The sequence below is a fragment of the Zophobas morio genome, unplaced genomic scaffold (assembly GCF_036711695.1).
Source record: "Zophobas morio isolate AGI-343-1 ecotype UQ-CSIRO unplaced genomic scaffold, CSIRO_AGI_Zmor_V1 ptg000009l, whole genome shotgun sequence".
In the NCBI taxonomy this organism is placed as follows: Eukaryota; Metazoa; Arthropoda; class Insecta; order Coleoptera; family Tenebrionidae; genus Zophobas; species Zophobas morio.
The window spans coordinates 5,556,941-5,582,672 of NW_026972114.1; the positions used below are offsets into that span (position 1 = coordinate 5,556,941).

A 25,732-nucleotide genomic window follows, 5' to 3' on the forward strand; every position below is an offset into this window, starting at 1 on the left:
ATTCTAAAAAAGAAAAGTGTGTTAAAGAACAGACCCAAAGGACAGGAAATATATATTAACCCAGATTACACTGTGAAAGAAAGGATAATTCAAAAGAAAATACGAGAGTTTGCAAAGAAGGAGAGAGAACACGGAATCTCTGTGAAAGTTAAATTTCAAAAAGTTGAAGTAGAAGGGAAATTATGGAAGTGGAGCAAAAAAGACGATAAACTTATAGTAGATAAGATAAGAGAAGACTCAAAAAACTAGCAGAAATTGAAAAGGAAGGAACGATGATGACATTTGCTACGGAAAAGGAATATGAACAAGAAAAAGAAAAGGGAAGAAAAAAGAAAATCAAACAAAGAAAGAAATCAGGAGAAACTGAAAATACAAAAGAAACCTTGGACGAAGAAAAGGATAGAATAAGTATTATTTTTTGGAACATATGTGGGTTGAAGAATAAAGATAAAGACTTTTGGGATTATATAAGGAAATTCGAGGTGGTGGGCTTGGTTGAGACTTGGGTAGAAGAAAAAAACTGGGAAAATACTAGAAATAAATTGCCAAAAGAATATAGATGGAAATCCGAACATGCGAAAAGAAGCAAGAAGAGGGGAAGAGCAAAGGGTGGAATAATAACAGGCATTAAGGAAGATGTAGAAGAAATAGAGGAAGAGAGAATTAAATCAGTTGAAGGAATACAAGAGAGAAGAATTAAAATAGGGGACAATAGTTGGAGGATAATGACAGTATACAGTCAGAACGTAAAAAAGACCAGTAGAGATTTAGATGAAATAAATTATGAAATAGATGAAAAATATTGCTTGGTGGTAGGCGGGGATTTCAATGCTAGAATTGGAAACAAGGGAGCTGAATGGGAGTGGGACAAGGAAAAGGATGAGGGAAAAAGGAAATCAAAAGACCGAACAGAGAACAAAGAAGGAAAGAAACTGTTGGAGTTGGTAGAGGAAAAGGGATGGAAAATACTGAATGGGAATACAGAAGGTGACAAAGAGGGTGAATACACATATATAGGGGGGCAAGGGAGATCAGTTATAGATTATGTTATCTGTAATGAAATAGCGGACCATGGCATCAGAGATATGGAGGTTGGAATAAGGAGCGACTCAGATCACCTACCAACAATTACACAGGTGGAAAAGACTAAGAAGGAAGAGTTAGAGAACAGAAGAGAAAAAGAGATATACGAATGGAATGAGAAGTCGATTGAAGAATATAGAAGAAAACTGAGAGAGTACAATACAGGAGGAGGAACAGTGGAAGAGATGGCCAGAAAACTAAAAGTAGAGATGGGGAAGGCATCTCGTAAGAAGGTTATCAAAATGGGAGGAATAGAAAAGAGGGGAATTTCATGGTGGGACGAAGAATGCTGGCAGAAGAAAATAGAAGTAAGAAGGAAATTGAGACGATGGCTAAAGAACAGAGGTAATGAAAAGGAATATAGAAAAGAAATTAAGGACTATAAGAAATTAATAAAAGAGAAGAAAGCAAAGAAACAGGATGAAGAAGACCAGAAATTAAAGGATATAAGAACGGAAGCGGAAGCATGGAAATATATAAACCAAGAAAGGAAGATAAAAACGGGACCAAGTAAGAACATCAAGATAGAAGAATGGCGGGAATATTTTATAAGAATTTTAGAAGGCGCAGAAACTAACGAAGAACAGAAGACAGAAGTAAATAGACAGGAAACAGGCACAATAGAAGAAAGGGAAGAAATAGGGAAGGAAGAGGTGATAAGAGTAATAGGGAAAATGAAGAAAGGAAAAGCTGCAGGAATAGACGGCATTCAGAACGAACACTGGATTTACGCAACAGAGAATATAGTTGAGGGACTCACGAAAATGTTAGATAAGATCTGGAAAGGAGAAGGGTTACCAGAAGAATGGAGAGTGGGGTTAATCAGTCCCCTGCACAAGAAAGGAAACAGAGAAAAAGTAGAAAACTATAGAGGAATTACGTTGTTGAACACAACTTACAAGATCTACAGTTCCATTTTACAACATAAGTTGGAAAGGGATATAGAGGAAAAACAACTGCTACCAGAGGTGCAAATGGGATTTAGAAAGGGAAGAGGAACAATCGAATGCATAGCGACCCTGGATCACATAATAAGGAGGGAATTAAACGAAAAAGGAGGAAAGGTATACGCGCTCTTTGTAGATTTGAAAGCGGCTTTTGATATGGTTAATAGGGAAAGACTATGGCAGATAATGAAAGACATGGGCATCAGTAAAACACTAATAGAGAGAATTAGAGAAATCTACAGAGAGACAGAAAATAGAATCAGAGTTAATGGAGAAACGTCGATGAATTTCTGGACGAAGAAAGGAGTTAGGCAAGGATGTCCATTAAGTCCAACGCTCTTTTCCTTGTATATAGCAAAATTAGAAGAAAATCTTAGGAAGGCACAGATGGGAGGGGTCACTTTAGGGAAAACAAAAATCTGGTCACTACAGTATGCAGACGATATCGTCCTACTGGCAAAAACGGGTAAAGAAATAAGAGAGATGATGAAAACCCTACAAACATTTTTAAGAAGGAGAGAACTGCAAATGAATGTAGAAAAAACGAAAATGATGGTTTTCAGAAAGGCGGTAGGGAGAAGTAAGAAAGAGGTTTGGCAATGGGAAGAAAAGACGATAGAAGAAGTAGCGACGTTTAAATATTTAGGGTATACATTTCAAAGAAATGGAAGAAGAACCCAACATCTGGAAAATACAGTAAAGAAGGCAAATAGATTGTTGAAGGCGGTATGGGGACTGGCAGAGAGAAGGTTGAAGAACGATTTCGTTAGAAGAATATGGCTCTTCGACAGCTTAATAAAAAGTGTTATTATGTACGGTGCTGAAATCTGGGGATGGAAGGAAAGGGAGAGTCTAGAACGAGTACAGGCAAAGTATTTGAAATGGACGTTAGGGTTGGAAAAAGAGACACCAGAGTACATTGTATTAGAGGAAACGAAGAGAGAAAAAATAAGAATAGAAGCAGCACGAAGGGCAATGAAATTTGAAGAGAAGATCAGGCAGAACGTTGAATGCAAAATAATGAAAGAAATGTGGGAAGAGATAAGGGTAAATTATAAGAAGACAGCGGAAGAAAGAAGAGAATTTTACGAAGTAAGAGGTCTAACGGCAGAAGAAGTAGAGAGAAAAAGGATAGAGGGAGCAGAGCCCAGGAAGGAAAATTTTAAATCTAGATGAAGAGTTACAAAGAAAAGAGCAAAGGAAAAAAATAGCAGAGTCCAGATATAATCCAAAATATGGAGAAATAATAGGAGGTCTAAAATTACCGGAGTATCTAATAAGAGGGAGAAAGAATGAAGACAGAAAGACAATAGCCAGATTTAGGGTGGGAAATGAAGAAGGAGAAAACTGTTACTGGAAAGAAGAAGAGGATAGAAGATGCGGATTATGCAGGGAATTTCCGGAGACGATTGAACACTGGCTAAAGGATTGTGAAGAGTTACGGGAAGTCGAGAAAGATAGGAATGAGCTATTGAACGAAACAGGTGATGGTCTGGAATGGATGAAAATGATATTAGAAAAGAAACGAAAATAAGGGAGCATTTCGAGAAAGAATATTAGTTTAAGTTAAAAATATGTTTAATTGATATATATTTGTACATATATAGATATATTAAGGGAAAAATGTAAACCGGACTTCTTTCAAGTCCCGAATGGGAAAGAAATAAACAGTTACAATACAAATACAATACCTAAAAATATTCAATATAAGAATGATAGTAAAAAATCATTATATATTTACTGACTTGTTTTAAAACATCAAAGTGTTCTGCATAAAACAATGCTGCTTGAATCCAAGTGCCTCATCTGGTTAATGCAAGTTCAGGTGGGAGAGGTGTAAACTGTTTTTATAAAACTCTACTCTTATTGGTGCTTTTAAAAAGATTTTCTTAACGTTGCTAGTTATCCCATTGACATCTGGATAATTCAGTCTAATTGTTTCAGACACTAAATGTAACCTATGTGCCATACATGTTAAGTGTGTTATATTTTCATAAAACATCTTCAAATTAGTACCAGTTTTGATCATGTATGAAGCACCATCTGGTAAATGCCCTACATAAATTGGTGCAAAATTGGGTAAAATCATTGTCGGAACGAATGTTTAATAAAGTCTGTTTACTGGATTTATTCTCGTTCTTTTTATGTGCACGCCACTGCAGTGTTGTTCAAAGTGTGATTTTTTTTCGCACTTAAACTAGGAAACAAAAATGTGAACATAATTCAAGCTTCAGTGATTTAAATGTTTACTTACAACTTTTACACACACTTTGCAGAATAACTCATGGTTGAAGAAGGAAATTGAAAATTTATCTTTCATGGATGATTTTACCTTAGGCATTTTGAGGATTCTTTACTGTATGCACAAAAATCAAAACCGGCCCCAGCACACTCACTAACAAGCAAAGACACTCAGTATCACTAACAATAAACTTCTAAAGTAAAATACTTTTTCAGAGATTCACCTCCTTCCGGCTATAATCTAAATGAAATGCAGGCCAGCGTTGTCAGTTGGCGACACCAACCCGTACCATTGAACTCAAGGGCGTTGTTTACAACCCATTTTTAAACAATTTGCCAGCCAAAGTAATGAATTCACGGAAGATCTGTATTGTGCAAGCACGTCCGCTTCGTTGGTCGTGGAATCCCATTTTAAGCCTTTTAAAATTTACAATTAAGTCGTTTAATTAACACTTTAGGTCTCTAACGGTAAATTAGAATTTTAGGTAGTAATATATGGGTGTTAATTAAACAGAATTTTTTAAATTCGGATAAACATATAAATTTCGCTTCAATGCCTGAAGGAGATATAAAAAGGCAAAAAACCTAAGATCCGAAGGCTAATAATTATTAAGTTTTGTGTATTAGTTACATAACGTTTATTTTTTGCTACAAGTCAGAGGCCACTTTTCGTTACGCTCATTTTTCTGTTAAATGGAATGCAGAAAGTACGGTAGCAGTAACTTTATTATGTGCTCTCACAAAACATGATGAACTATGTAAATATTACGTCCTCGTATGAAACTGACGTAGCTATCTTCTTTTCCTTGCAGGGAGCCATAAAAATGTGTAACGTTGTAGCGTAGTTGAAAGCAAAGAATAATGGGGGCTTGCTAACACCGGCAGACTGATTACATTCCTTAAAACTAAGATTCAAAAATATCATCTGCATCAACACTACATTTTATACCCATATAGCGGAAGACTTTAATTTCTTGCATTTTACTTGGTGCCCCATGTTATTTAAAATAAAAAATGGATTATAAACCTGACTTTCACATCATTGGCATTGATTTGGGCAAATTAGTTTGTTAATTGCCGCTAAAGTTTTTAGAGGTGGTTCTGTTTTTTATTGCTTGTTGTTTCTCTAAATAGACACTTAAACCTTTTATTTGCTTTTTCATATTTTACACGTCGTTACATTATGTAGAGAGTCCTGCAAAAATGATTGCGGATTTAATTCAGCGTATATTTAGTTGATTTGAACAACATTTAAAAAAAATTTAAATAATTTAAAAATGTTAACATCATCAAAAGTGACAATAATTTTATGTTTTGCCTTATCAGGGATGCATTATTTTGGGTTAACATAAAAAATTCCAGCTGCAAGCACCTTGAAGTTAGAATTTCTTCGATCGCGCCGCATATTATTTACCACTCGCTAATTCTGCATAGTATATTTAAAGATTTAAACCCCACCTTAAGCCTTTACCTTGACATAACGCTACTTCCACCTCCCCCTCCCCTTATCTTTTGCTCCAAAGTACGCGTAACCAGCACGCCAAAGCATCAGAATCTGCATAATCCTGCTTGTTTCCTTTTATAGAAGACGCGCATACGAAATTCCCTAAAGGAATATTACATCGATAGGTGTTAGTGATTCTAGAGTCGAAGAGCTTCACAAACGATATTCGAAACAAGTCCGTAGAAGCGTCTAGAATACGAAGATTTTTATGTTTCGTGGACCGCCAGTAAAGAATTTATGGCGCAATAAAGGGAAAGGACATAATATCAACTCCAGCCAACATCAAAAGTTTTTGCAAAATCGTTCCCTGTTCTTATATCGCTGAGTATGCACAAGTTTAAGTTTCTGAGTTTCGAGTTAATACTATATTTTGATTAGTTCGCTGTTTATTGAAAAATGATCTACTTCTATGAAAGCATAATACCAAAAACCTAAAATAATTATAAGGATTTGTAGGACGATTCAACTGGAAACTATAATTATAGAGTGGACCAGTAATTAGCGTCACTATTCTGTAAGTGTGCCTGAGATTATCAATTACTACTTGCCTGGAATATTAGATATCACATTACATTCCCCGAGTCTATATGTTGAATTTAGATTGAGTTACTGAGCAAACGCTGTTGTCTATATCTCAGTAGGAACGGTTAATTTAACGCAATCCAATAACGATTCATATTTAAATACTAGAAATTATTATTATTAAGGGAAAGAGATTTATCTGCATGTAATGTATGAGGAAAAAATTACCATAATTATGTTGAAATGACAGGCTTTAATTCAATACGGACAGAACAGTGTTTTTTTTTTCAAATTCAAAAATTTACATACCTCCATATACATATATTTTGGATTTGACAAGATGTAGCAGGGCGGAGAAGTTCTGGAAGCAGCAAATGATACTAAAATAACGACTACAGTACGGTTTTATTTTTATGCATTTTTTAAACTAATTTCGGTTAACTAAATTCTTTATTTTATGTTCGAGCCTTGCATTAAATTTATTTTGACTTGGGGTTATCGGACGCGGAAAGTGAATTTGCTGGGGAAATTTTTTTAAGAATCCAATTTGTACTCGGGAGTTTGTTCCATGAATATATCGTACGTCTACCCGGTTATTGTGAATTTCCGATTGATTGGAAGCTTTATGTGGGAGTGATGCGCCAGAAATTTGTTTCCGAAAGTGACTGCTATCTAAATCAGGAATTTTTTACTGAAATCATTCTGTACTCGCCTAGAAGATTATAGAACCGAAATAAATTACCGGGCTTGTGAGATTTAGCCAGTTTATGTTAAGTGGGAAATCTTCTGCCTTGTTGAATTATCGACCCGGATGAGGTGGATAGCGTGGAATACAAAATATCCTCATAGTTAATACGCGGATGCTGTTACTCGATTACGAAATAATACTTCTTAGAATGTCGTACGATCTTACTACGAGTTTAATCAACATTTTTGGAGCGTCTTGAAGGTTTCAAAGAAATGTCGTTTTTTATATACCTAACTGGCAAATTTTCGGCACAAAGATAAACGTGATTACGAAAGTTTGAACTAAACAATATTATGATAAAATATGTATTCTCTGGAAAACTTTTAATAAAGTATAGTCGCGTAAACTTAAAACTTTAGAAACATTTTCCAATGAAACTAGCAACTAATACGTACCTAATTTATTTAGCTATTAGCAGTTTATTTAGCAAAGTTCATGTAAACTGAACCCATAAAAAAAATCGTCTATCCATAATTTTTTGCATACTTCACCGTGCACATTTATTTAAAAAAAAATTTTAAATGCTTTGTTGACTTTATTTTTAGTAATGTTTTTATATATATTATATTATTGTTCTTTGTAGATCCGGCGAGAGTGCGTTCGATTTGCAAGTGAAAGGTCGAGATTTGACTCGAGCTTAATCTCCAATATTATTATTTCAGAAACAACCCATTTGATTTCTCTGCAATTTGTAGGTCAAAGTAACGTCATCTGAAGGTTTGCATTATATATACGGGGTTATTCCCGAAAAGCTCCTCACCTAAAAAAATCGAAGAGCTAGCAGTAATACAATTACGTAGCAGTCTTTGATATTTAGTATCACAATTTTCTAAACAGAACGTAGCTGTTTGGTTAAAACAATTTGGAAAAAAACCTGTGAGCAATTTCTTTTTGGGTACATTAATGGTAATCAAGTGAATGATTTTCAGAAAGACAATTGTGAGTGATATTTTGCTGCCGGTCGAATCCTTTTAACGAGTTAAATGCGAGAGTATGCTCCAAACATTTCACCGCAGAAGATTACGAAGGAAACTTGAAATTTCAACTTTTAAACTATCTTCGCAAACAAAAACTAAAATTAAAACCAGGAGCAGTTCACTCATTATTCCTTCCGAAAGGAAAATCCTCGAAAAGACAAACCACGACAACAAAGAGCTCTAAAGAGACAGTCGGCTAAGTTGGTAAAAGAAATACTTGCTGATATCACGTAGGTTTAATCATAATATTTTATTATTTTTCATTCAGTGGAAGTAGTGTGTAGTTAAATTTACTCAGGAAAGATTGCAAGAGCGAACATTCGATATTATATTTCACCAATTAACTTGATACCTAATTGATGAATAATAATTTACTGTTCAGTCAAAGAATAATGTACTTAAGTTAAATATTTAATGGCAATTTCATAATGATTAATTGTCAAACTGGTACTACAGTAAGTCCTGTTTTATCTGGCAATAATTTTTTTTTATAAAACTCTTTTATTTTTTTCTCCATTTTGACTCTTCACTATTTTTTTCTTTTTTTTAACTTATTGACAATTTATTTTATAGAAACAAAAAGCTTAGGATCAGTTTCCTGTGACTTTTGAAGACATACCTTCAATCTCTAAATCTGGGGTGTGGTATTTTTATTAATTTTTTGAATATTTGGAATTGGCCTTTTCTTAAGAGTTATTTTTTTGCATGGTTATGCCTTTTTCTTTTGCTCTTAGGGACAAAGGGGTATCATTTTTATACAAAGTAAATATGTATATTACTTTGTTGCTACAGTACAAACACTGAAACAGATACTTTAGAACAAAAAATTAGTGTTTTCTTGAAAAAGAAAATAAAGAACTGAACAAGGAAAATTAAGCTTTAAGGGTGCCCTGTAGCAGATCGAAAAATGAGCTAAACAGATTTTCATTTTACGGGCGTAATTTCAACTTTGAAAAAAAGATCGACATTTCAATTGATAGATTATGTGTAAATCTCTGGGGAAGACACAATATTTTTTAAAATAAGTGATTGTTTAGTGTTTAATTAATCGTTCATTCTTCGAAGAAAATTGCATTTTTAGACGAGGAGAGAGCATTTTTCGCTTCAACTTTTATATCAGTGCAAAGACAACATTGAGGTCTATGGGGAAGACCCGGTCATTTTTGTTTAAAATTTATAATTATCAAAATATTTGCTTTTTAAAAAATAGTGAATAATGAAAATAAAGTGAAACTAGGCAACCCTATTTACTTACAAAGCTTTCCGTTTCAATAAATGGCTGAGTTTTACACAGCAGGGGCCTTGCCGACCGACCCTTTCAGGTAATCAGTCCAGGTACTTTAGGTCATAAAACTCGTAAATACTCTTAGCTGACCAACATTGTTGAAACTCTTTTACAAGTCGACTTCTTTCATTGCTGACATAATTTGATTTAAAAGTATGCAAATTTTTATAATTTTATATATTCTACTAAAATATTTTCTTTGAAAAAATTATTCAAATATTTTTTATTAATTTGTCATTTGATATATTAATCAGTACACAAAACTGACAAGATTTAGATTCTCATCACTTCACTAACCACTTATTTACCTGAACAATTATATTTATTTAAATTTAATTTTTTAATACTCTTTTCCGCACCACCTATGAGGTAGAGTATTATAGGCACGTTTTTTACGTGACATCTCCAGTAAACTTATTCCAATATTACTATTTATTCCTGTGTGTGTTTATACTAGAAGGGCAAAAGATTTATATGACGCGAATGCAAATAAAAAATTTTAATTGTACAATTTTTTCTTTACAATTTGTCTAATGGGTTGACTTGTTTAATAACGAGAATCTACTCTCTCCGGAAGTAAGGCATATAAATAAAAGTTTTCTAGGGCTCTATCATATTATTTTCCCAAAATTTATCATCTCGTTGAATTAAGCATTATTTAAACTGGACATTTTATATATTTCTACAATAGCGTTTTTGTTTATAAGCCGTCTGGCGATGCCGCTAAAAATGTACAAACCGCATTGTCTTATTGTCAGTTTGCTGTTACTGCAAAATGTTTCAATTGCCCTTGCTTCATTTTCTATGCAAATATTTTGGGAGAGTACATGATGAACTAGATTTGCAGGGATGTAAAATGTTTTTCATAGTACAGTAGGATTAGCCGTGTTACTTGTTCTCTCATTTTGCAAATTTTACCAAAATAACGTTCGGTTAGTGTAAAGGATTTTTCTGCGTACCATTCTGTATTACTGCGTTCGCCAATTGTGTTTTATTCGATTAAAAAGACATCAACGTTTGAAAGTTTTTGAGAAATACTTTTTGCGCTGTGACATATCAGGTATTTCAACTGCCTCGTTAGGTACATCGTCGGAACTTGTATGATCTACAGACCGTAGCGCGCTCAGGCCAATGTCGACTCTATAAGGCTCCAGAAATTCTGCGGGAAATAGTTATTATTTAGATGGTTTTGTTTACATACGTCTCACATGTTTCACTCGATTTTGACACTCAACTATTTTTTTGTTTAACTAAGAATTAATATTTCATTGCGTTTGATACTAACGTCCGAAATTAGCAATTCTAGTGGAACAGTAATCATGCAATAGATTTTTTTGGGAAAGTACAGTTATTTTTATGTTTTAGCAGCAATGTGTTCTATTTTCTATTAATTTTTACATATTTTTAGTCACAATTTTGGTAGTTATTTTTTACTATTATTTTTAGCAATAATAAAAAACATGAAAAAATAAAAAAAAATTAAAATTGGAAAATCTAAAATTTAGAAATCGAGAAATTGAACAATCGCATAATTGAAAAATCGAAACATAGAAAAACTGGAAAATCGAAAAATTTAAAAAAATGGAAAATTAGAAATTTAATGAATTCCGAAAATTGAAAAACTGAAATATGCATAGAAGAACTGAAAACTCGAGAAATTGAAAAATCTAGAATTCTAAAAATTGAAAAATTAAAATATCGAAAAGTTGAAAAATTGCGAAACCGTATCAGTGAAACATCGGACAATTGAGAAATCGAAAAATAAAAAAATGGAGAAATCGAAAATTTGAAGAATGGAAAAATTGAAAATGTCAAAAATTAAAATACTGAAAAATTGAAACATCAAAGTTCAGGCATATACTATTAAAAAATTGATAACGTCATCTCAAAATTTTGCTGAATAAATTCTACTAAAAATGTGCAAAATATGATGAGTTCTTACTTGTAATTTATCATTGCATTCATATTTTTTTAGATTTGCCTATATACCTAGGTGGCTCAAAAAAATTAATGAATGAGTCAATTTATTCTATTGATTAAATCAGTCTCGACTCACTCCATTTGCCCAGAAGTTTTTGGAGTACTGTTATTTTTAGTCTACTCCACATTGACTTACGTGTCCTTGCAAAATGTTGATGATTTCATGACAAAATTGTGTACCTAAAGTAAAAATTTAACTCGAAAATGCTCGTTATGTTTCATTGTATTTTAGGTGCGAGGGAAGTTCTGTCGAAACAACTTTCCACCAATTTTTTTGCTGTTATATTTGAACATAATTAGTTTATTTTATATATTTTTAAAACATTATAAAGAAAATAAAAAGTTGTGTTAGACTGAACCTTGTGGGTTTCTCAATTTATTTTCCGCAGCATTTTAAACTTTCAACTCAATTTCTTTCAAAATACATACAAATGGATTTCGATGGTTATTTCCCTGTACCCTTCATTTGAAAATAAATAAGCTTATCTAGTGTTGTTTACCGATTTGCATTTTATGACGGACTCCCTACAGTGACCATAATCTCTCCTCTCTTGGGTCGGTACCTGCCATGGATCGGTACTTTGGGTTGCATAGTTACAAAAAATAATTCTTCTCACTGAAACCGATTTTGCGGGCGACGACTGGGGACCCTTAAGGACATTGTTCACGACCAAATAAATAAAAAAATTGCAAAATCCCCATAAACGACCAATATGGACGATTGAAGACGTCTCCTGGCCAATTACCATTATATTCAACTAGACCCCGTGATTATTGTTTACTTCTTAAAAAGAGATATCCATTTCCAAGTATCTCGACACTTAGATCGTGGCCAAAGAAAATTCAAATAATGCCGGATGAGAGAGGGTGTGACGGAGTGAGGTATGGGGGTGCGGGTGATGGAGGATGAGAGAATGAAGGAAGAGTGAAGTCGGTGCCGGTGAGGTATGAAGATACAAGTACCGGCACTGTAATACAAATGGAATGTGTGTGTTCGGATAGAGCAAGATGTTGTCCGAAAAAGTTAATTTCAAGTAACCTTAAGTGTGCTGTAGATGATTCGGAAGATCAAGAAAATACTCAAGATACCATATTGATTTGCGAGCAACAATTTCTGTGTTGGAAAAAAAACTGGAGAAATCAAGGTTGGAGATTACTTATCTGAAAGCCACTGCGGCACAACAGGATCAGCGTACAAAATTTTTCGCAACAAAAGATGAGATCAACGCTGGCTTTAACACACGAGCATTAGCGGAAGTGACATCAAGATCACTTACAGTTCCCGATAACAGGTCTACATAAAGTAATACCACAAAAACATCCATCGTAAATACTATACCAGATTCAAAGAAGGCAAATAATTATCAACTGATTCACGATAAACAAGTAAATGTGATCAATAAATTGACAAATTTCACCAATTTTGAAACGGAACGCAACGATAACACACAGAAGGCGTGTAACAGAGTCTCGAAACACAGAATAATCAACATGGAAAGGTAACGACGTTTAATAAAGCCAAATCACAGCCTATAGTGTTCCCAAAGCACGTGTAACCAGTTTTCATATTAGCAGACTACACCCCAGTACGACTATAGATAAGGTGGTCGAGTATCTTTCAAAAACAACCAATGATGTGACATGTGAAAAACTTAAATAATTCGAAAAAAACAGAAGTCTACTCATTTAAAATTACAATTTCTGCATCTTTAACCGAAACAGTTATGGACGCAGAGTTTTGGCTCCAAGGTGTAACCATTAATAAGTTTTTTCACAAAAGGTTGCTTCCTCTGAGTCTGCGTAGCCCGAAATTGTCTTTCTTGGGATATGACACCTAACCTTCCACTGCCCAATATTCAAGCACTTACAATAACAAAATGTGATATCCTTTATGCAGAACTTATTAGTGACAATATTAAATTTCTGTGTCTAACCGAAACTTGGTGTACAGCAACAAGTGTAGAAACATTCCACTTTCCAGGATATAATTTGGCTGCATTTTTATCCAGAAATGAATTCAAGCGTGGCGGAGTCGGCATCTGGAGCCGATCGGATCTACAAGTCACTGCTCTCAATATCTCAAGTTGTTGTCACAAAAAACATTTTGAAATCTACACCACAAACATGTTACAGATCACCTAGTAGCGATTTTAACCTTTTCTGCAAGAAACTCTGCGAAGTACTGGATGTGTTTTATAAGATAAGAATAATGCTTATGTTTTAATATACGGTGATTTTAATATCGACCCTATAAGAGATAGTGGAAGCTTTAATTTAACCGATAAAGTCAAAACTCCCACTAGATATAAAAATATTCTAGACAACGTTTTCACTAATATACGTAACAAATTTCGGTACCACAGAAGAAGTAACATTCTCTGATCACAATGTTGTGTACTGTGATGGTTACTTCCAAAGATGTTAATTTTGCTTTTGATTATTTTGATAATATGTACTTTTAGGCAATATTTCGAAAAACACTTCCTGTTAAAAAAACTCTGCAATATCAATAGTAAAACATGAGTAAATGATGAAAAACTACGACAAGAAGTCGAATTTTTGAGAGCGGATGTTACTAAGCTCAGGGAGAGTCAAAATGATCTTATGAAATTGTTATCTAAGGATGTGTTTTTAAAATCAACTAAGAAGAGTGATGCTGCGTGTCGGATGGATTATGATTGCGATAAGGATGAATCTTCATATAATAGTCACAAAAAATCGTGGATATGTAACCATCAGGACCTGATTCGGTCAGAGAAGAAGGTAACTGATGAACATAATGTGACTCGCAAATATATCAATAATGAAAGTGAAGTTAACTACAAATCCGCGGTAGAAAAACCCTTATCTTCGGTATTCGATGGTAAAAATGCTCAGTCTTTGCTAAAATTTAATCACTCCGATAAGAGAGAAACTTTAAAAACTAACGCTATCCTTGGGGAGATGCCTTTGCTTGATAATAATAGTCTTGCGATTACTAATGCGTCAATTCAACATGAGGAAAATAACGGCCATGGCTGGGAGCAACCCAGATATCTACGCAAGGAATCGTCGAAAAAAGCTAATGGAAAATTACGTTTTATTACTGGTAAGAAATCAAATTCTTCTCTACGCACTGTTGAAAAAAAACATTTCTATTATTTGGGTCGTATAGATCCAGCAATGAATGTTGATGACGTTAAAAATTATATACATAGTGAACTTAACATTGGCTATGCAAAATGTACTTTATTAAGATCTGATGAGCACTATAAATCTTTTAAACTAGAAATTTGTCAATCTGAATCTGACAATATTCTCAATGGTGATTCGTGGCCCAAAGGAGCAGTAGTCAGGAAATTCCTGCCATCAAAAACCAAAGCCGCGCCTCCTACTGTTGAAAATCAAGCTTCTAATGTTCCGTCCTCGCTATGTCAACAATCTAGTTCGAAGGCAATTCCATCATTGAGTAAATCCCCAAATTTTTTAAACCCAGAGGAGGTGGCTCCAATAACGTAAGAGAAATTAGCGTTTATTATCAAAACGTCCGTGGCCTGCGCACCAAGCTCAAAGATTGTTATTTGTCTTGTGCTTGTGAAAATTATGACGTTCTTGTGTTTGTCGAAACATGGTTGACTCCAGCTATTTCTGATTTAGAAGTGCTTGATGATAGATACGTAGTGTTTCGTAATGACAGGAATTCTGGTAACAGTGTTAAAAAATCTGGAGGTGGTGTTATGATTGCGGTTAAAAGTTGTTTTGCTCCGAGTGTATTAAGTATTACCGCCAATATTGAAGAGTTGTGGGTTTCTGTTCAACTTGTTAACAAAAGGTACATTTTTTGTGCTGTGTATTTTCCGCCAGATTCTAACATTGATGCTTATTCTATCCATGTACAAAATGTAAAAAAAAAATGTATATAACTACGCTGACTCCACTGTATTTATTTTAGGTGATTATAGCTTATGTAATGTTAGGTGGATTCAGGACATTGACACTAATGTGTATGTACCTGTCAACGTCAAGTCAGAAAAAGACCTCTTAATTTGTGATAAATTTTATTCCTTCAATCTGTCCCAATTTAACTATTTTGTCAATTGTTCTAATAATGTACTTGATCTTTGTTTTTCGAACTGTGATAACTTAATCATAAAGGGCTGTGTTGCATTAACCAAAGAAGATTTATTCCACCCTCCTTTTAAGTTTACTATTTACGACTGTGATATTTTTTTAGATAATTTCTGTGATACATATCTAGACTTTAAGAATGCTAGTTACAATGCAATCAATGACTATTTGTTATCAGTTAACTGGAATTGTATTGATAATTGTTGTGATATTGATGTTGCTGTTTCTATTTTTTACACGCATTTATTTTATGCCTGTGATAGATTTGTTCCTCTTAAAAACAAATGTAGGAAGCGCTTTCCTGTGTGGTTTTCTCAGGAAGTCCGAAATTTAATTAATTTAAAGCGAGCTGCTCATAAGCGCTATAAAATCAGCAAAGGCTTTGATGATTACTTAATTTTCTCCCAACTTAGAAATTATTCTAAAGCTGCTGTTAGTAGATCCTACTCTTCGTATGTTGAACAGTCAGAGAATGCCATCATAGTTAACCCGAAAAAATTTTGGAGTTTTGTTAAAAGTAAATCTAGCACATGCAGTAAGCTTCCTCTAAATATGATTTACGGTAACATGCAAGTGTGTGGTGCTGAGAAAATCGTAGATTGCTTTGCTACACATTTTTCCTCAGGATTTACTAGTAATAAGAACATCAATTTTGACAATATCAACTTTCATGTAGATCAACCTGTTGATTTAAACAATGTCGTAATTGAAAGCTCCTCCGTTCTCAGTGGATTAGAAAGCCTTGAAAACAAAAACTGTTCAGGACCTGATGGACTCCCACAATCTTTTTTTAAGACATGCAGCAAATTTCTGGCTGATCCCCTTTGCCGATTATACAGGGTGTCTCAGAAATAAGTACATTAATTTTAATTAGTTATAGAGCTCCTTGAACTCAACAACTTTTTTTAGTAGAGTTTTGTCAAGAACTTTTTAATTATCAAGTTAAAAATTGTTAAAGTTATACCCCAATTAAGGTTACCCGCCCATGGATCCTCAGTCACCCATGGACACTAATAATTATTATAATAAATAATTTTTGGTCAAAAACAGTTACTAGGATACGTATTTTCCTAATCTTGTCAATGTGACAAACATTTAGAGAGAAATTGAAAATCCTGCTCCCTAATGGCGTACGGAATTTCATCGGCCCAAATGTGGGTGTTGAACACCTTCCCTCGTGTAACCGACCTCATCAGTTAATGGTATAAGAGATACAAAATTTGCTTGTTCGTTTATTTTTCTATTAACCCACTCACAAAAGTTTTGCCTACGTGGTAAGTCTGTTAGTTTTAATAACTGAACTTTCTGGTCCTGAAAGGGGTACATTTGTTGTCTGAGTATCCTCCAAATACTACTCTCCGATACATCACACTAGACAGTGATACGTGCTAGTGCCCGGTCGAGCTTCGACACTCTTCAAAACAGCCTCTTCAATATTAGCAATTCTGTTACTACGTAACTTACCCCAATCCTGAGGTGCCGGTTTAAAAGATCCGTACCGAGCTTCACCGTACATTAAAACGATATCGGTGCATTCCAGATTTGAAAACAAAGCCATTTCAACACATTTCGTCTATAAATTAGAAATCTGTGCTAAACAAACTTTAAAGAGACAACGTTTAATAAAAACATTGACATAAAAATGATTGTCAGTGTCAAAACGGTTGCTACGGTACCTTCTTCATTGTTGTAGTGTTGCTATTATTTAAGTTATTATTTAAGGTGAACATAGACGGCTCGTGAATATATGGGTGGGAAAATTCGAAATTCGACTTGAATTTTCGAAAAAATGCTAGATAAAAAAGTTGTTCAGTTTCACGAGTTCTGTTACTGGTTAAAATTAATGTACTTATTTCTGAGACACCCTGTATAATCGATCTACTAATTCTGGCAAGTTTCCGACTATCTGGAAATCAGCATTTATCACTCCTATTTTTAAAACAGGTTTAAAGGTTGAAATAAAAAATTATAGACCTATAAGTTTGCTGTGTACTCAGTCAAAAATTTTTGAAAGCATTGTAGCTGCTCAAATGTTTGAGAAATTTAAGACTGTGATAACTCCTTGTCAGCATGGATTTGTTTCAAAACGATCAACTTTAAACAACCTTTTTACTTTTGTTAATTATATTTTCGATGCCTTTGAAAATAACTTAGATGTTCATGCTGTTTATACTGACTTCAGGAAGGCATTTGACACTGTCAATCATTTTATACTTTTAAAAAAGCTATATTTGTACGGACTTCGTGATCCTCTTCTGTCATGGCTTAAAACAGATTTATTAGACCGTTATCAATGTGTTCATTTGAACGGAGTCAGTTCAAATGAATATCTAGTTACTTCAGGTGTTCCGCAAGGTTCAGTCATTGGTCCACTTCTGTTCAATATCTTCATTAACGATATTGCTTCGAATATTACATCGGATACGCTTCTCTACGCTGATGACCTAAAATTATTTAAGAGCATACGCACACTTACTGATACTGTTGTCCTACAATCCGATATAATTAAAATTGAAGAATGGTGCAAAATAAATGATATGTCACTCAATTTAGATAAATGTCAGGTTATATGTTTTAGCAGGAAATTTGCTTCATCTCCGTGTTCTTATATTTTATGTGGTACTGCACTGTCTGTGGTCAAAGAAATTAAAGATTTAGGTGTTTTACTAGATGCCAAGTTAAGTTTTCATTGTCACTATGATACAATCATTTCTAAAGGCAGGAAAATGTTAGGTTGTGTTAAAAGGTGGTCTACTGATTTCAATGATATACGTGTATTAGTCATATTATTTAGTTCTCTCGTAAGATCCTTGTTAGAATATAACACTCTTATTTGGTCACCGTTTTATTCTTCCCACATCAGGCGTTTTGAAGCTGTACAAAACAATTTTCTTAAATATTTAATGTATAGACTCGCTTTAAAAAACATTATTTTAGAGAATACTCAGCTGGTTGCTAGTTATGTATCAATTAGTAGTTTAGAAAATCGTCGAATTTATCACAAATTGTGTTTTATCTTTGAATTAGTAAATGGTTTAGTAAATGCGCCCGATTTATTATCTATGATTTATTTTAATATACCTGTTCGAACTGTCCGTTCCCCTTATGTGTTTTTTGTACCTTATCATCGAAGGAATTATGCGCTTCATTCTCCCTTGAACAGTATGATTTTACTTGCTAACCAATACTGTAAGAACATAGAATTTTTTGGTGTTTCATTTAATAGATTGAAGAGAGAATGTCGTAAATTGTTATTTGTATAATTTGTTCTTGTTTTTTTTTAATTAATTATGTATTGCCTTTTTTTTGGCGTAATAAACTTATTATATTATTATTATTATTATATGATGTCCGGCTATCTTGTTTAAAATTGCGCGACTTGTATAATTTACAAAAAAAGTATGTTTTAAAACCCGTGTATTACAATGCAAAGAAATTGCATCATTTGTTAATAAGCACGACTAAAATAGTATATTATTAGCCAAGGTTGCAGAGCCAAGCATTCTAGACCGAGCGCAAATTAGAACCCGAGACGCGCAGCGTCGAGGGCTCTAAGTGCGAGGTCTAGAAGTGGCTTTGCAACCGTGGTTAATATACTATTTTTTTCACTAGTAGAAACCATAAGACAATAAACTGAAAAATAAACGTTCAATTTTTTGAAACAACGTGATTTTGTTTTGATTTCTAATCAAACTTGATCTAAATCTTCAACACAAAGAAAACCGTTTATACTTGTCGCTGAGTTAATCATTTTATCTTGTACCGTCTACCAACTACCATGCGTATACTCAAGTAATGTTTGTAGCACACATTTGTTCATTTTTTAAGAAATAATCACATCAAACATTGCGTACATTGCTCAATTTTTCTTTTTGAACCCGTGGTAGCAAAAGTTGAATTTGCTACCACTAAATGAGTCGACATTTGCATGCGTCCAGGCTGCTAGTGAAAAAAGAAGTATTATCAAGGGCTAATGTACGGTTCGGATAATGACTTGAAACGTGCTTGGGATGTATGTAAGCAAATGTCTTCACCAATCATACAAATATTAATCTGAGGTGTAATAGTGAGCTTGTGGATCATTCATATCAAATTGCTAATGTATTTAGCTTTTTTTTCCAAGATGCACCTAAGAGGATGGTGAACCAAATTACAAATGCCACAGACTTACCCTTTCAACAACAGTATCATAATAGCATGTTCTTGATGCCATTTCCAACAGATGAACTAATAGCTCTCTTAGGGGCCAATTCCAAGTTGGTGGCGCAAGTCACTGGTGCAGCGCAACTTTATAATGCTAATTTGGGTATCAAATGCTGGTTGCTAGGGGTGACGGAATAAACAAGCGCAATTTTTCGAGATAAATTGCGCCAACTTGCACTGCCTACTAGAGGTGCCGCAACTCCATGGTGCAAATTTCAATGGAAAATTCGAAAAATTGCGCTTGTTTATTCCGTCACCCCTAGCAACCAGCATTTGATACCCAAATTAACATTATAAAGTTGCGCTGCACCAGTGACTTGCGCCACCAACTTGGAATTGGCCCCTTAATCAATAAACCCAAATCCAAAAAATCCGCAGGCTCTGATGATGCATCGACATATCTGATAAAGCGAGTTATTGCAAACGTGGCGAATAAATTAATATTTTTAATCAAACTGTCCTTTGAAAGCCGGTGCTTCCCACAAAAACTAAAGCTGAGTAAAGTTGTTCCTATTCACAAAACAGGTGAAACCTATGATGCTAATAACACCAGATATAACACTTAATTCTAGCTTTTCAAAAATTTTTGAGTACTGTTTTCTATTTAGATTGCAAACTTATATAGATAAAAATTAATGACATTCTAGATAAAAATCAGTATGGTTTCAGGACAAATTTATCCACGCTTGATGCAGTAAGCTATTTTTGTTAAACTCCTTGAAATCAATTAAATAATGATGAGCATCCTATTGCTCTTTTTTGTGATTTAAGCAAAAATTTCGATTGCATTAAGTATGGAAAATTTATGGAAAAGATAGAACATTATGATAAAGTATCAAAATGTTGAAAAGAACTCTATATACATATAATGTAAATTCGGACACTTTAACTACTGCAACCTCAAGGGTCTGTTCTCGGGCCAATTTTGTTGGTATTATATGTTAATGATTTCTTTAAGAATGTTGGTCCTTATACTCATCTTACCTTATACGCGGATAATGCAACGTTACTCATCTCAGACAAAGACCCAACAAAAATACAACGTATCTGTAATGAAGCTACAGACATGGTGTAAACAATGTTAATTTTTTAAGTCTAGCTATAGATAATAATATGTGCTGGTACACACAATGTGAAAAATTAACAAGTAAATTATCTAAGACATGATTGTTTCTTAATCCGTAATATCAGGAGTGTTTTCGATATAGGGCATTTGCTCATCATCATCATTACAAAATGTTTCTCTACTGCAAACAAGAATTGTGAGAGTTATGGTAGAGGTATCACAGCGACAATCATGTAAAGTATACTTTACTGAATTAGGAATTCTGACTTTACTGTCATTGTATGTTTATGAGTGTTGCACATATGTACATAAAAATCAGGATAAATTCATAAAAAATTACCAAACTCGTGACAATAATACAAGACAACAAAATCTGTTTCATGTTCCATTCAAGAAAAAAAACATTTATAAAAATTGTTTCTTTGTATCAGGTTTAGAAATGTATAAGGGTATATGGAAAATCCAAACTATCAAACTTGAAACCTCTAACTGTAGGCATCCCACAAGGCTCTATCCTGGGACCTATTCTCTTCCTTGTTTTTATAAACGATTTACCACCAAATATCCGTGCCCTGAGTACCATATTATTTGCTGACGGCACGACCATCATTAGCCAGAATAAAAGCCTAACAAAACTAAGAGAATTAGAGGAAGGCACCATGAATTGCTGCGAAATGTGGTTGAAAGCCAATAAACTTACTCTAAATAAAAATAAAACTCAATCTTTACTGTTTTCTCTAAAAGAAGAACAGGCAACTTATAATAAAGTTAAATACTTGGGCATTACACTGGATCATAAGTTAAATTGGGGGGAACAAATTGATAGTTTGGCGTCAAAACTGAATTCTGCTCTTTATCAATTAAGAAAATTGGTCAACTATTGTACTCTTGAAGGTTCCATAACATTTTATTTTTCAAATTTCAATAGTTTAATTAACTATGGAGTGATATTATGGGGAAACTCAACTTACGCCATTAGAATCTTCCGTATACAAAAGAAAGCTATTCGAATACTAGCCAACATTTCAGACCAACGTGTACACTGTAAACCCTTATTTAAAAAATTTGGGATATTACCTTTACCATGTTTGTACATATATAGCGTATTAATTTATAGATACGAAAATTCAACCATTTTTCAGAAAAACTCCGATTTTCACGATTATAACACCCGAAATCGGGATAAATTTATCACTTCCCATTATCGCCTACGGAAAAGTCAAAAGTGCTTGAAGTTTGACGCGATTAAGCTCCTTAACGTGTTACCGCCACACTTCAAAACCTTAAATACAAAAAACTTCAAAAGGGAAATAAAAAAGCTTTTAAAAACCGAATGCTTTTATAGCACCGAAGAGTTTATTACCTCATTCAATGTATTATTGTAATAGTCCACTATTCTCGTATTCACATTTATTTGTTTGTTATTTGTAACATGTGTTTATTATTGTATATTGTCATTTTTAAGCTTCTTGTCTGTTTTATTATACAATTTATCATGTATTCTCCGACGATCCTGAACAAGATGTACATTGTAAGAGTAATAAAGTATTAATATTATTATTATTATTATTATAATAGGTTACCTAAGGAAATTACAGCTCCTAAAAATTTGCGGCTCTTTAAAAATAAGCTAAAATATTATTTAGTTAATAAGTGTTTATTTACAGTGAATGAATTCTTGGTTTGATTTATGTCTTTCTAAACGTATTCTCTTTTGTTTTGTTTTTTACAATGACGATTTCCATACAAATACACTTGCCTCTGGAAATAAAATTATTAAAGAAAAAAGTTATTTTATCTGTAGACCAGCGACTTCCCTGTTTTCTTTGCAGGAACAAGGGTTGTCGAAACTTCGTCACACATCGTTGCAAAATGGACACAATTATTTCCAATTTCTGTACTTTGGAGTTTTTAGCAACAATCTAATTCTCCAAAATTCTATCTTTATCTATTTAAAAATGATCTCGGTCAACTTCCACTACAGAAGAAATGTTGTTTGGAATTAACAAAAATAAATCTTGCAACAAATTTCAGAAGTCGTCGTTGTATCAAAGCGATGCTTAGTTCTAACGTAAAGTATAATTAAATTCAGTTTTTAACCCTAAATTACAAAAAATTGATAGGTAAATAAGAAAAACCACGTTTCTGATGCATTATTTCACTCATTAATTGTGGCATCAATTTCTGGAAAGAACGTTGTTTTTTGCTAAACTTGGAAAAAATGATTTATAAATTACATGGAGGAAACGATGAAACGATAAGTGGTTAATATAGGATGTCCCAATAGTCCGGGGGCCGAAGATTACGCATTTCCCGTGAATTATTGAAAACCATTTTTTGACTCAGTCTTGCAGAACTTAGTTAGGGTTAGAATTTCCATTTTGTTTCAAAGGTATAGGAATTTCGTTTGAAAGGTAGTTGTATTGTTTTTAAAGTAAGGCCTCACAAAGTTAGATTCCTAATTTAAAGGAGGAAAACTGATTACCGACCCAAACGTTTTGGATCAACAGTTTAACATATTTGCATAAAAATGGTTATATTTAAAATTCCCCATTCTGCCATAATCGAAAGTGGGCGCCTGGAATTTCTTGTACGATGTTTTAGTTACTTTCGGTATACAAATTGTAACTTATTTATACAGAGTTTAGTTATCATTGTTGGATGTTACTAAACCAGTTTGTAAAAACAAAACCGTATTTTTAAGTTTTATCGATATGAGAAAAACATTCGCTTCAATAAAAATAGAAGGATTCTGGTGTACAAAAACGTATACGAAACCACAACCAATCAAATTAAGACACGAAACAGAACATCAATAAATTTTAAAACACTGGAAGGAATGAGGCCGGGAGGAGGATTTAATCCAGTATTATTTATCTGTGCACTGGATGATATAATTACTAATTAGTAACGGAATGCAAAAACATAAACGGTTACCTGTCTAACATAAATTTAACTTGAACAAGTTAAAAATTTCACGTTTGGGAAATTGAGCTGTAAAATGATAAATATAACCCTTGTTTCTAGATATTGTCAAAACTCTTGATCAAAGAACTCTTTTATCTCATACAATTTTTTCTTTTTTTCGTAAAGCAATACGTAGTTTTCGAACAGAGCAGCTCCGCTGCCATTAACTGAATTTCCCATATATCATCCCTCTATTTCTCTCATTAATAATAATTTTTCCACTTGAAACTTGCTCGTAGGTTAATTAAATCCTTTGCATTTGACATAGCGTTAGTAAATTGGTATCAAAGTGAATGACATCAAGGCCTAACATCGCCCTGCAGGTTTATCAATTATGTAAATGGAACTGCAGCAATTAACCTTATTAAAACATGAACACCGAATTCGGCTGTAAATTCAGACTGAGATTTACAAGATTCCGTTCAAGTTGAGCGGAATCACATTTCTTTCGGTGATTAGTGATTCCTCTTGTGTATCAGATTCGCACGTCTTTGTAACTTCCTTAAGTCGATAAGCTTTGATCAGCTGTTATTCCTCGTCTCATTGTCTGAAGAAGAATTAAACTTTCTACAGATAACTAACCCTTGATTCGAATTTACGCGGCATCCATAATAAGTGCTTCCTTAGTCGGATACCTACTTTTTGATGAATTCAGCGCTGTTTATTCAGGGAGTGTTTACATTTAATATTTAGAAGATTTAATAAAAATCGTGTTAAGAATGAAGATAAAATTTAACAAGCGGGTTAAGCAATATTAGGGTAACCTGCACATGATTTTTATCCTGAATTCTGATGCTTCAAATATTAAATATTTGCTTTATATTTGAAGCAACAAGAAATGTAGATTCCTAAATTTTTTCATGCGGTTGCTATTGACAATGAAAGTTGCAAATATCACTTACATTTTTAAGAAAATAATAATAATAAATTTCTAAAAGCTCATAATTATTTTTATTCAAATTATTTAAATATAAAGTACTACTAGCAGATAATGACTTTATTACAGCTGTGGCGGCACAATAGCACGTTGGTAAGCGGAGAAAATTAAGCTTCTTCGTAGTCTAGTGGTAAGGGCCCCCGCCTGGCAAGCGGTAAACGTTTGGTTCGATTCCCACCAGAGAAGCAACATTTTTCTTCGCTTACCTTCACAGCTACGAGTATAGAACTCAAACTATTCAGACTAAGTTGTTGTCTTGGCATTGAACAAAATGTTTAGTCGTAAATTATTAATGTTAAGGTTGAAACAACATGCATTTGCAGAAAGAACGGTTAAACGGGTTTCATATTTTTTTTCTTACAGAAGGAGAGCACGTAGACATTGTTACAAATTTAACATTTAGACTGCTTCTAGCTACAGATTAAACAATGACCGGAAGTTATAATAAAAAGTTGTAAATTTGGCCTCAGCAATTCATTAGGTATTTATTAAAAAAGAAGCATTTACTATGCTTTCTTTAACAGCGTTTTGTATATTGGACTTCTACCTGCATATTTCCCCATCGTCGCCTTTATATTTAATGAAGTTTCCAGTACACTTCACGGATATTCTGCACCTTATTTCCACCCAGTTTCTGACATCTTAAACGTTGCACACTCCATATTGCCGCGACAGATTTTATTTTCTCGAATATTGCACGAATTTAATTACGTCTTTCTGGTGAAACGTTTCATGTTGTGTAGAGTGTGTTTTATTTCCGACCGAGTTGTGCAAAATCGAGGATTTTCTCGCCCACTCTGGAACGCGTCTTAAGTGTGACAAATCGGGAACAAAAATAAAAGATTTTTTTGACGAATAACGATGAATATTAAAATAGAGTAGAAGAATTTCGTATCCTTTCATATTTTCCTTAATCAAGAGATAAAGCTGCAACGTGGCCTGTAGGAAAATTCGAAGAATAAACTTTGCAAATGGGCAGGCATTTGTCAGGATTTAAATCGTATAATTTAGCTTTGGAATTTATGACGCGGCTAACATTTTCTGTGATAAAATCAACTCGACGTAAATTATAGTATGCAGAAATAACTGATAAAAGGGCTTTCATCGTAAATATTTCTTAACAGAGTGTTTTTAGCACACAGAGTAATAAATTTGCTCGTTGGAT

At 33.6% G+C, this 25,732-nt stretch overlaps 1 protein-coding gene across 1 annotated transcript in view; it reads right to left on the minus strand.

Moving 5' to 3' along the window:
- LOC135125784 (metabotropic glutamate receptor 2-like) overlaps positions 1-25,732 on the minus strand; it is a 1,169,526-nt gene that overhangs the window by 73,736 nt on the left and 1,070,058 nt on the right. The gene's annotated exons all lie outside the window — the stretch shown is intronic.